At 45.6% G+C, this 10,335-nt stretch overlaps 1 long non-coding RNA gene across 1 annotated transcript in view; it reads right to left on the bottom strand.

Annotated features, from left to right (window-relative positions):
* Nucleotides 1–4,471: 4,471 nt before the first annotated feature.
* The window catches only part of LOC108177400 (uncharacterized), a 129,958-nt gene continuing 124,094 nt past the window's right edge, over nucleotides 4,472–10,335 (bottom strand). The window contains exon 3 of the long non-coding RNA XR_016234802.1: nucleotides 4,472–5,793. This is a non-coding gene — a long non-coding RNA (uncharacterized LOC108177400). The remainder of the gene's footprint in view (nucleotides 5,794–10,335) is intronic.

Genomic DNA, 10,335 nt, shown 5'->3' with positions numbered 1-10,335 from the left:
ACAAACTGAGTGGCATAACAGAAATGTATTGTCTCACAGTTTGGGAGGCTGCAAGTCCAAAATCAAGGAGTGGGCAGGGCTGCTTCCTGCTGAGGGCTCTGGGGGGAGGACCTGCTCCAGGACCCCCTCCTTGGTGTGCAGATGGCTAGCTCCTCCCAGTGTTAATTCACACCATCTTCCCTCTGTGAGTTTTGCCACGTCTCTGGCCAACTGTTCCCTTTTTACAATAACACTAGTCACATCAGATTAGAACCTTCCCCACTGACCTCAGTTTTAGTTGATTACCTCTGTAAAGACAGTCTCTGGGGGCCAGGGTTGGGGTGCAGCATTAAGGGTTAAGCACCACGTGTGACGCCATCATCACAAATGGGAGCTCTGGTTCAAGTCCCTGCTGCTCCACTTCCAATCCAGCTCCCTGCTAATGTGCCTGGGAAAACAGCAGATGATGGACCAAGTGCCTGGGCCCCTGCCACCCACGTGGGAGATGAGAATGGAGTTCAAGGCTTCTGAATTCAGCCTGGACCAGCCTTGGCCATGGCAGTCATTGGGAGAGTGAACCAGTATATGGAAGATCTCTCTTTTCTGATCTCTCTCTCTCTCTCTATGTCACTCTGCCTTTCAAATAAAATAAGTCTTTTTTAAAAAAGGTTATTTATGAACAAAGCCATATTCTGAGGTACTGGGGGTAATGATTTTTTTTGACAGGCAGAGAGGACAGTGAGAGAGAGACAGAGAGAAAGGTCTTCCTTTTCCGTTGGTTCACCCCGCAATGGCCACTGAGGCCAGCGCACCGCGCTGATCTGAAGCCACAAGCCAGGTGCTTCTCCTGGTCTCCCATGCAGGTGCAGGGCCCAAGCACTTGGGCCATCCTCCACTGCACTCCCGGGCCACAGCAGAGAGCTGGCCTAGAAGAGGAGCAACCGGGACAGAATCTGGCACCCCGACCGGGACTAGAACCCGGTGTGCCAGCGCCGGAGGCAGAGGATTAGCCACGTGAGCTATGGCGGCACCGGCTAGGGGTAATGATTCTAATACATCTTGCGTGGGATACAGTTCAAGACCAGAGGAACAATTCTACACACATACATTTGAGAATTTGTATGAAACAGACCGCTTCCTCAAAAACTACAAACGACCACAATTCATCCAATGTGAAACATGAATAGTCCTAAATCCATTAGGGCAATAGTTTGTGATTTTAAAAAAAAATCTCACCAAAATAAGTCACATTAGCATGAAGCTGGAATCGAGTCCAGATCCAGGACATGTAAATGGCATCTCAATTACTGTGCCAAACACCCACCCTAATCACCTAACATTTTTTTTTTTTTTTGGACAGGCAGAGTGGATAGTGAGAGAGAGAGAGAGAGAGAGAGAGAGAGAGAGAGAGAGAGAAAGGTCTTCCTTTTGCAGTTGGTTCACCCTCCAATGGCCGCCGCGGCCAGTGCGCTGCGGCCGGTGCACCACGCTGATCCGAAGGCAGAAACCAGGTGCTTCCTCCTGGTCTCCCATGGGGTGCAGGGCCCAAGGACTTGGGCCATCCTCCACTGCACTCCCTGGCCACAGCAGAGAGCTGGCCCGGAAGAGGGGCAACTGGGACAGAATCCGGCGCCCCGACCAGGACTAGAACCCGGTGTGCTGGCGCCGCTAGGTGGAGGATTAGCCTAGTGAGCCGCGGCGCCGGCCTCACCTAACCCTTTTAATCTATTCTACCCCTGGCATCTTTGCTGCCTGTTTAGAAACTGAAGTTACTCTCTTTCCTCCGTGGTGATGTTCAGAACATTTAACAGCTTGCACTTGATGGGTGTTGAATCAGAATGGACAGGGCGATGATGGGGATGATTGTGGAGGTCACCTGTAGGGCAAAACATCCACACTTCAGTTGCTGATTGCTGAAATTTCAGAGAGATCTGAAGATTTGAGGAGGAGCCAAGGACACAGGTAAGGGATTGGGGGCTCTCAGGAGACTTGAGGTTCTTAAGAAGGAAGTATTAAGAAGGAAGTAGTTCAACAATTTATCAACCAGTATGACCACAATTGTTCAGACCAACATAAACTGAATCGATGCCATTTTCCTGTAGGTCTATGATCTCTCTTCCTGTTTGTATTAGAAATTCCTTGAGGTCTAAGATTGCATCTGAAGCTTCTTACTGTCCAGCAGGACCCAGCCCAGGGCATCCTCAGAATGAGCGTTGTGCCTTGTGCTGTGTGCATCAGCAGGCGTGAGGTTGGGAACTTGGTGCTCAGAGACAGACAGGACCCGGCCTTACAAACAGAACCGTAAGTTATGCCTTTCCATACTCAACCCTGGTAACAATCGCTTATTGTTCCCATTGGGATCTGAGTGCTTGTGGGACCAGCTACCTGACTGGCTCCTCATTTCAGAACACCTGGAGTATGGCAAACTTGGGCGGGATGATTCTTTAATGCAGATGAGCACTGGTGGGAAACTTTGTTCCTTTTGTTTCAGAATCAGGTGGAGAGGTCAATGACTTATGCCTAGAAGTAACTACCACATTCTACTTTCTTTCCCTAGTTTTGGGGAATAGAGGTGTGCAGGGAGGGGTAAGAGTAAAGATGCCCGTTTGCTTAGTACTTGACTGTTCTGCATTGTTTGAGATGTTTGTAAGGGGCTTATGAAAACTTACAATCCTAAAAGGAACTTTCCAGAAGAAAAGTAACTGAGACTGTTAAATCCTACCAAGCTCATAAAGGTCACACCCACTCCCTTTATTTAATAAAACCAACACCCCAACCCGGATCAAAAACATCAGTGCCCAATTTCTCCTCCTAGATTTTTTCCATTTACCTCATTCCCTTTAAACTTTTAAGAATTAGTTGTTTCTTTTAAGTCATTTATCAAGGCTGTTATCTTAATTGTAGTTCTGCATACTCAACAATCACTGTGGCTTCTAATGTATTTATCTAATGTATTTTATAGAATAAGCACACCCTATATGTGACAAATTAGGTGTTATGAAAAAACAGCCTTACATAATTTATTTCTCCAAGCAGAAAAATACTCACATATTTTTAATTGAGGTTTCCCTGTGGCAGATCCAACAATGCATGCATTTTGGTGATTAGTGCCAAGTGCTGACAGAGAGCAAGGGAGGGAGGGAGGGAGGAAGAAAACAGCAGCAGCTTGGGGGGACTCCAGGGACTGAGTTTTGTCCTGCACGCTGCAGGGAGACCCACGCCATTGTCAAACATTACATCCCAGCAAAGGTGAGTGGCATGGATCCCCGAGAGGAAAGGGAAATCATTCCTATAAACCCAAGGATGTTTAAGGGCAAACACATATGACCCTTTCTGGGGATATAAGAGAAAGGTGGACAAGATTCAATTTCAAGGCTGTGGGACCTATCTTCAGGGCAGGCTTCCAGGTGGAGAAGTTGGATGTAGACTTTGAAGGAATGGGACAGCTGAGGCATCTCATGATAGATGCTCTTTGTCTCCACTAAGAATAACAGAGAAACCTCGGGCAGGGTCCCAGATCAAAGTCCTTCTACCTCATCGTCATTTACCTAATGTCACTGATTCCAAGAGCTCCCTGAACCTGAGCAGCAACAAGCAAACACACAAAACCCAGCACAGCCGACCTACTTTGAGAATGTGAAGACTTACTAAATGATTCTTTTCCTAAGACATTGACCAACAGTTCTTTTTTTTTTTTTTTCCCAAGCTAAAATAGACCCCTTTTTTTTGCCTGGGGGGAAAAATGACTCAATATTTTAAATGAATGCAATTTCACATAATCACTTAGGATTTGACTAAGTGTCCAATATTTATTTGCTACCTTTGATCTGTCTCTAAAATAGCAACTCTATTTTCAAATATGAACCAGCTGGAAGAACTCAAACACGCGTCAAAGTTTGGGTAGCCCAGAGCCAGTTCCCATTTCTCATTGGGTTGGTGTCTGCTCTCTGCCCTGTATACGGTTTGGTATCAATGCAGTTGAAATGTAACCACACAAATGTGTATGTTTTTTAGAGTTAGGAACTTGCCAAAGACAGGGCCAGTCCAGTCCACAGTCTTCAGTGTGCAGAAGGGACATATCCTGTGTCTACAGAGGCTCTCGTTTTTTCTCCTCTCTCTCTCTCTCTCTCTTTTTTTTTTCTTACATCGTATGGAAAAGCCATGGAGACCCTTCCTGCAAAGGAGCACGTTCCCTGCGTCTTTGCCGGCTGTTTATTTGGAGATACGGAATCTTTGCTAACGGGTGCGCTTTGCCCTGATAAGTGCTCTTTGTAGTCACAGGAGAAGGGACGGCTGGGCTGATGTCACCAGCTCACAGGGCCAGGCAGCAGCCCAAACCTCCTGATCGATGGAGATGCAGACAGCTGCCGGGCAGGTGCCTGGTGGCTGCTCTGTGCTGCCACTGTGGTCATTTGGACCCAAGTGTAGGACACAACTAGGTTTCAGACGCATGGAGCTTTCATATCGAAGGGGTGACCATGATGTGAGCTTCTTTTTTTTTTTTTTAAAGATTTATTATTTATTTGAAAGAGTTACACAGAGAGAGGTGAGGCAGAGAGAGAGGGAGAGAGGTCTTTCATCCAAAGGTTCATTCCCCAAATGGCCGCAACAGTCAGAGCTGAGCTGATCTGAAGCCAGGAGCCAGGAACTTCTTCTGGGTCTCCCACGTGAGTACAGGGTCCCAACGACTTGGGCCATCTTCTACTGCTTTCCCAGGCCACAGCAGAGAGCTGAATTGGAAGTGGAGCTGCTGGGTCTCAAACCAGCGGCCATATGAGATGCCGGCGCTTCAGGCCAGGGCGTTAACCTGCTGTGCCACAGTGCTGGCCCCTGATGTGAACATCTAATGAAGAAACGGAGAACCTGGGCTCCCAGAGCCCAGTCCAGGGAGCATTTTCATTGGTCCACACCCTGCCCAGAGCCCAGTCCAGGGAGCATTTTCATTGGTCCACGCACCCGCAGGGCGGCTCTGTCATCTGCCCTCGCTACAGGACCCTCACTTGGTGTCATGCTGGGCTCCAGCCTTTTTGAAAGCCTCCCTCACTTTTTCATAAGGAGTCCTGCGTTGCCATCCTCCTGAGAAGTGGGTTGGTACATTGTGCAGCCAGTCCCGCCTGCCATCTTGAACTCTTCATCCCGGTGGGGAAGATGTATGTTTGGAGGGTTTTTATGTCCCATCAGAATTTGCCTACAGCACAGACGGAGGAAAGAAAAGGTCCTGCTTCTCCCAGCAATGACACATCTCTGTGTCAAAAAGCAAAATCTCTACACAATTTCTACTAGTGTAAAGAATTTAACAGGAGCCCCAGAGGGCAGACTTCAAGGCCTGTAGATACCTTGAGATCCGGCTTGCGGAGCCAGGGCCCTTGGCCTTCCTGGGTAGGTGTTAAGGCCCTGGATCGAGAAGACCCTTCCTCTGGGCTTGAAAGCACATCAACATGTTGAACTGGCTGGACATTTTATTACCAACTCGATGGTCTCTACCAGTCTGGGTGATGGGGACCATCTAATTGGATTTGCTGGAAAAGCTTCCATGTTTAGAAACCAAGATTAAAAGTAAACAAGCCCCAAATATCTCATCTTCTTCTACACGAAAATATCCTTAACTCTGCACAACTCACTCAGACAGATGAGAAACAGGAGGTTGAGAGAACTGTAAATTGTTCTCATTCATTGTTTCAAGGCAGCTCTCTTGGAAGCTTAATTAAAACCCTTTATCCACTTCTTCACAGGTTGAAGAAATGTCAGTCCACGTGTCTTTGTAGTTCTCAGCACCTCGAAATACTGGTTAGCAAAGCTGGCTGGAAGGCAGGGCTGAGATGAGAAAAACAAAGAATACTCAGAACTTATCTAAACAGATTTTATCTGACTTTCAATTTTTATCAAGATATTCTTTGATAGGAGTATAATTTACAATATTAAGTAGTACTAAAAGGCGTATTAAAAACATCCATTTCACCTGCCTGCCATAGCGATGCAGTCCATACTCCCAATACTACCAATTTTAGTTCTTTTAGTGTTATTTCTTGTATTTACCTCTACTTCTCTAAGTAACAAGCTTATTATTATTTCTTTGTTTTTCCAGCTTAGATGTCATCTATTCACTTCTTGAATAAATGATACATGAGAAATCCTCCATGGAAAACCTGATACCCATAGACATGCACGCCTGTACATGTTTCCTCCCCACACCCTCCCAACATGGTTCTGTGCAAATACATGGTCAAATTATGAGATGTTAACATTATTATAAACACAGACACTTTGTTCACAGTGGAGATACACAGCACATTGTGACTGCATTTTCTTTCTTATCCAATTTCTTGTCTTTTTCCTGGAGTTAATAATTATCGGACTTTTATTTTTGCTTCATTTCCTGTGCTCCTGTAACTGATACTCATCTTAGATTTCCTCCAAAAAGAGATCATTTGATTTTCCTGGGGACATCTTCCTTTTATTTCCCCTCCCATTCTCTGGATTTGTTAAACAGCTGTCATCCTGGTCTCATCATTTTTTTTTTTTTTTTAGATTTTAGTTGGCTTTATTAAAAGTACCATATTTTCTTCTTCTTTTTTAGTTTTATTTATTCTTTGTTTTAAGTTTTTATTTAATGAATGCATTTTTCATAGATACAACTTTAGAAATGCAGTGGTTCTTTCCCCCATACACTCCCCTCCCCCAACCAACTCCCATCCCACCTCCCTCTCCCTCTCCCATCTCCTTCTTCATTATGGTTCATTTTTGGTCTGACTTTATATACAGAGGACCAACTCCATGCTAAGCATAGACTTCAACAGTTTGCACCCATGCACACGCACAACATATAGAGTACAGTTTGGGAACACAATTTGCAGTCGATTCTCGTAGTACAACTTATTAGGGATGGAGGTCATATATGGGGAGTAAGTGCACAGTGAATTCTGTTGTTCCTTTAACAATTAACACTCTTATTTATGACATCAGTGATCACCCGAGGCTCTTGCCATGGGCTGCCAAGGCTATGGAAGCCTTCTGTGACCACAGACTCCATCAGTATTTGGACACGGTCATAAGCAAAGTGGAAGTTCTCTCCTCCCTTCAGAGAAGAGTACATCCTTCTAGGGAATCTACTTGTCCCCTTTTCCTTTCTTAGTTCATTCCGTTGCCTTGGTGCTATTCATCAAGGCAATGGGAACAAAGAGAGTTTCAGGCCTTAAATATGTGCAATGTTCTTGTTCAGCTCACACTGGATTGGTCATTCAGCTGCAACTGCACTTTGAGTCGGAAAGATTTCTCTTAGTTTTTTGCAGGTGTTGCTGCAGTCCTACAGCTTCCAGCGTTGCAGCCTGGCTTAGGCTTGCCCATTGTGGGCACTTGGGGGAATGACCCAGCAGATGGAAAACCTTACTTGTCTGTCTCTTTTTCCTTTGCCTTTCAAATAAATAGATAAAACAAATGGGTGAACATTTTAAAAGGGGTTTTGTGTAAGGTGCACCACTATAATCAGGTACTCAGAGAGGCACTTTGAGCCATCTGGAGAGTTGAGTGGGACACAAATAGTGAGGGAAGAGCAAGGTCTTTGAAAAACCAGCTCATGAAACACAGTTAGGGTAGTGTAAGTACCCTAACTATTGAACACTTACAGTACCAAAATAACAGAACTGAAGGTTATCACTCCACATCCATGCCATCTCTAGAAAAGAGGGGACAAAATATCTTTGAAAACAAAGCAAAATGGGCCCAGCATTTGGCGCAGTGGTGAGTCACCACGTGGGATGCCCACATCTTGGAGTGCCAGGTCGGAGTCCCATCTCTTCCACTTCCAATCCAGCTTCCTGCTATTGCACACCCTGTGAGGCAGCAGGTGACGGCACAAGCACTTGGGTCCCTGCCACCCACATGGGAGACACAGCTTTGGCCTGGTGCAGCTCAGGCTGCTGTGGGCATTCACAGTGTGAACTAACAGATGAAGATGTCTCTCTGCACTCAAACAAAATGAAAATAAATAAATTTTACGTGTTTTAATAAGATAAAATGAGAAAGCACAATGGGGTATAGAGGTAGGAGAAACAAAATTTATTTCTAGAAAATGATTTTATGAAGACTAGTGAGGTGATGTGCTTCAGAAGAATGAAATGAGCCCCAGAGAGAAAACACACGCAACTCCAGCAGCCATCAGCTGCCTGCCACCTCTTTACCTCCTGGTTCCCCTGCATCCCCCAGCCCCTCCCCTTCACTGGGCTCCCTCCAGACCTTAGTTGTCAGGGTGAGCGTGGAGGGAGAGGTATCAGAAAGCCAGGCTTGGTTTGTCTTGTTGTCCTGTTGGCTACAGCAGTCCTTTCTCCTTACTGAGCACTGGCTGTTGGCTCAGAGGGTAAGAAGTTCAGTATCCACCTCTGGAAAATGTAGGCCCAACCAGGAAGAATGCTCCTGGGGCAGGCGCTATGGGGCAGCAGGTTAAGCACCCACGTCCCATATCTGAGTGCCTGTTGCGTCCCAGCTACTCCATCCTTCTGACCCAGCTTCCGGCTAATGTACCTGGGAAGCCATAAAAGATGCTCAAGTGCTTGGATCCCTGTCACCCACGTGGGAGACCCAGATGAAGGTCTGGTTTCCCAGCCACAGCTGTTGTGGGCGTTTGAGAAGTGAACATGCAGATGGAAATTTCTCCCTCCCTCTCTCTTCCTCTTCATTTTCCTCTCTCACTCTTGCTCTCGCTTTGCTTTCAAACAAAGAAAAACAATTTTTTTGAATAAAAGGGACAAGCTTAATTGGACTTGTCCCAAACGGTAGAGTTAGAAACGTGCCAGGGGATTCCAATTCAATCCCATCAAGGTGGCATGTACCAATGCCATCTTGCTAGTCAAAGTGATCAGTTTCAGTTCACGGTTGATCATAATGATAGGATTAAGAGTCAAAGGGATCACATAAACAAGACTAGTGTCTGCTAATACTAACTGATAGAATAAAAAAGGGAGAGAATGATCCAACATGGGAAGTGGGATACACAGCAGACTCATAGAATGGCAGATGTCCTAAACAGCACTCTGGCCTCAGAATCAGCCCTTAAGGCATTTGGATCTGGCTGAAGAGCCCATGAGAGTATTTTAGGCATGGAAAGCCAAGGCACTCTGCAATAAAAAAGACCTAAATGAAGATCTCTGTGAGTGAGATACCAGTGGAAAGAAGGGGCCATCAAAGAAGGAGGTACCTTTCTCTGAAGGGAGGATAGAATTCCACTTTGACTATGACCTTGTCTAAATAAGATCGGAGTTGGTGAATTCAAAAGGCTTCCATAGCCTTGGCAACTCATGACAAGAGCCTAGGGTGATTACTGACGCCATAAACAATATTGTCAATTGTTACATCAACAACAAGAGTCACTGTGCACTTACTCCCCATGTAGGATCTCTGTCTTTAATGTGTTGTGCAATGTGAATTAATGCTATAACTAGTACTCAAACAGTACTTTACACTTTGTACTTCTGTGTGGGTGCAAACTGTTGAAATCTTTACTTAATATACACTAAATTGATCTTTTGTATATAAAGATAATTGAAAATGAATCTTGATATGAATGGAATGGGAGAGGAAGTGGGAGATGGGAGGGTTCTGGGTGGGAGGGAAGAGGGAAGATATGGGGGTGAAAGCCACTGTAATCCATAAGCTGTACTTTGGAAATTTACATTTATTAAATAAAAGTTAAATAAATACATAAATAAAAGGAAGAATGCTTTTAAAAAATGAAAGTAAGAAGCAGAAAGTTAGACAAAACAACCAGCCAATGAACAAAACCAGTTGAAGGATAATAGAACAAAGTTCTGAGCTGAAGACATAATACCAGTGTAAGTGACTCCCCCAAGCCTGTTCAGCTAACATACAGGGAGAACTGAGTCAGTCACATTGTCTTCTGCACTGCAGCTGCCTCTTGGGACAGGTAGAAAGGCAGGGTCATGGCCGACAACCTCTTATTCACTCTCAGATAATCTAGGAACTCCTCCAAACCTCAAAGCACACCTCAGCACAGGTGCCTGGCTTGGCACCCCTGCTAAGAACTCCGACGGGACCCCACAGATGCCATCCCATCCCCTGGCAGCACATGGCAGACCCATGGTACCCCAGAAACCCTCAGAAGCCTGCCTGTCCTCATCTTTTTCCTAATGAGAGGTGCCATTTAAGTGTCTGTTATGGCACCTGCAGGGTTAGGCACTTCACAGCCCTCATTTCAGTGAATTCTCACACTGACCCTTGAAAGAAAAATGTCACCCTTGTTTTACCCAGGAGAAATGAAGTTTCCCAGAAGGCACTGAGCTGCCGTTCAGAAGCCCAGGGCTGATGCCAGTGACTACCTTTCCCCTGGGCAGCGCTGCCTCAGAG

Source organism: Oryctolagus cuniculus, chromosome 5, assembly GCF_051225735.1.
Source record: "Oryctolagus cuniculus isolate XC-2025 breed Fujian yellow rabbit chromosome 5, ASM5122573v1, whole genome shotgun sequence".
Taxonomy (NCBI): Eukaryota; Metazoa; Chordata; class Mammalia; order Lagomorpha; family Leporidae; genus Oryctolagus; species Oryctolagus cuniculus.
Note: the sequence above shows the minus strand (reverse complement) of the source record. Positions and strands in the feature narration are given on the sequence as shown.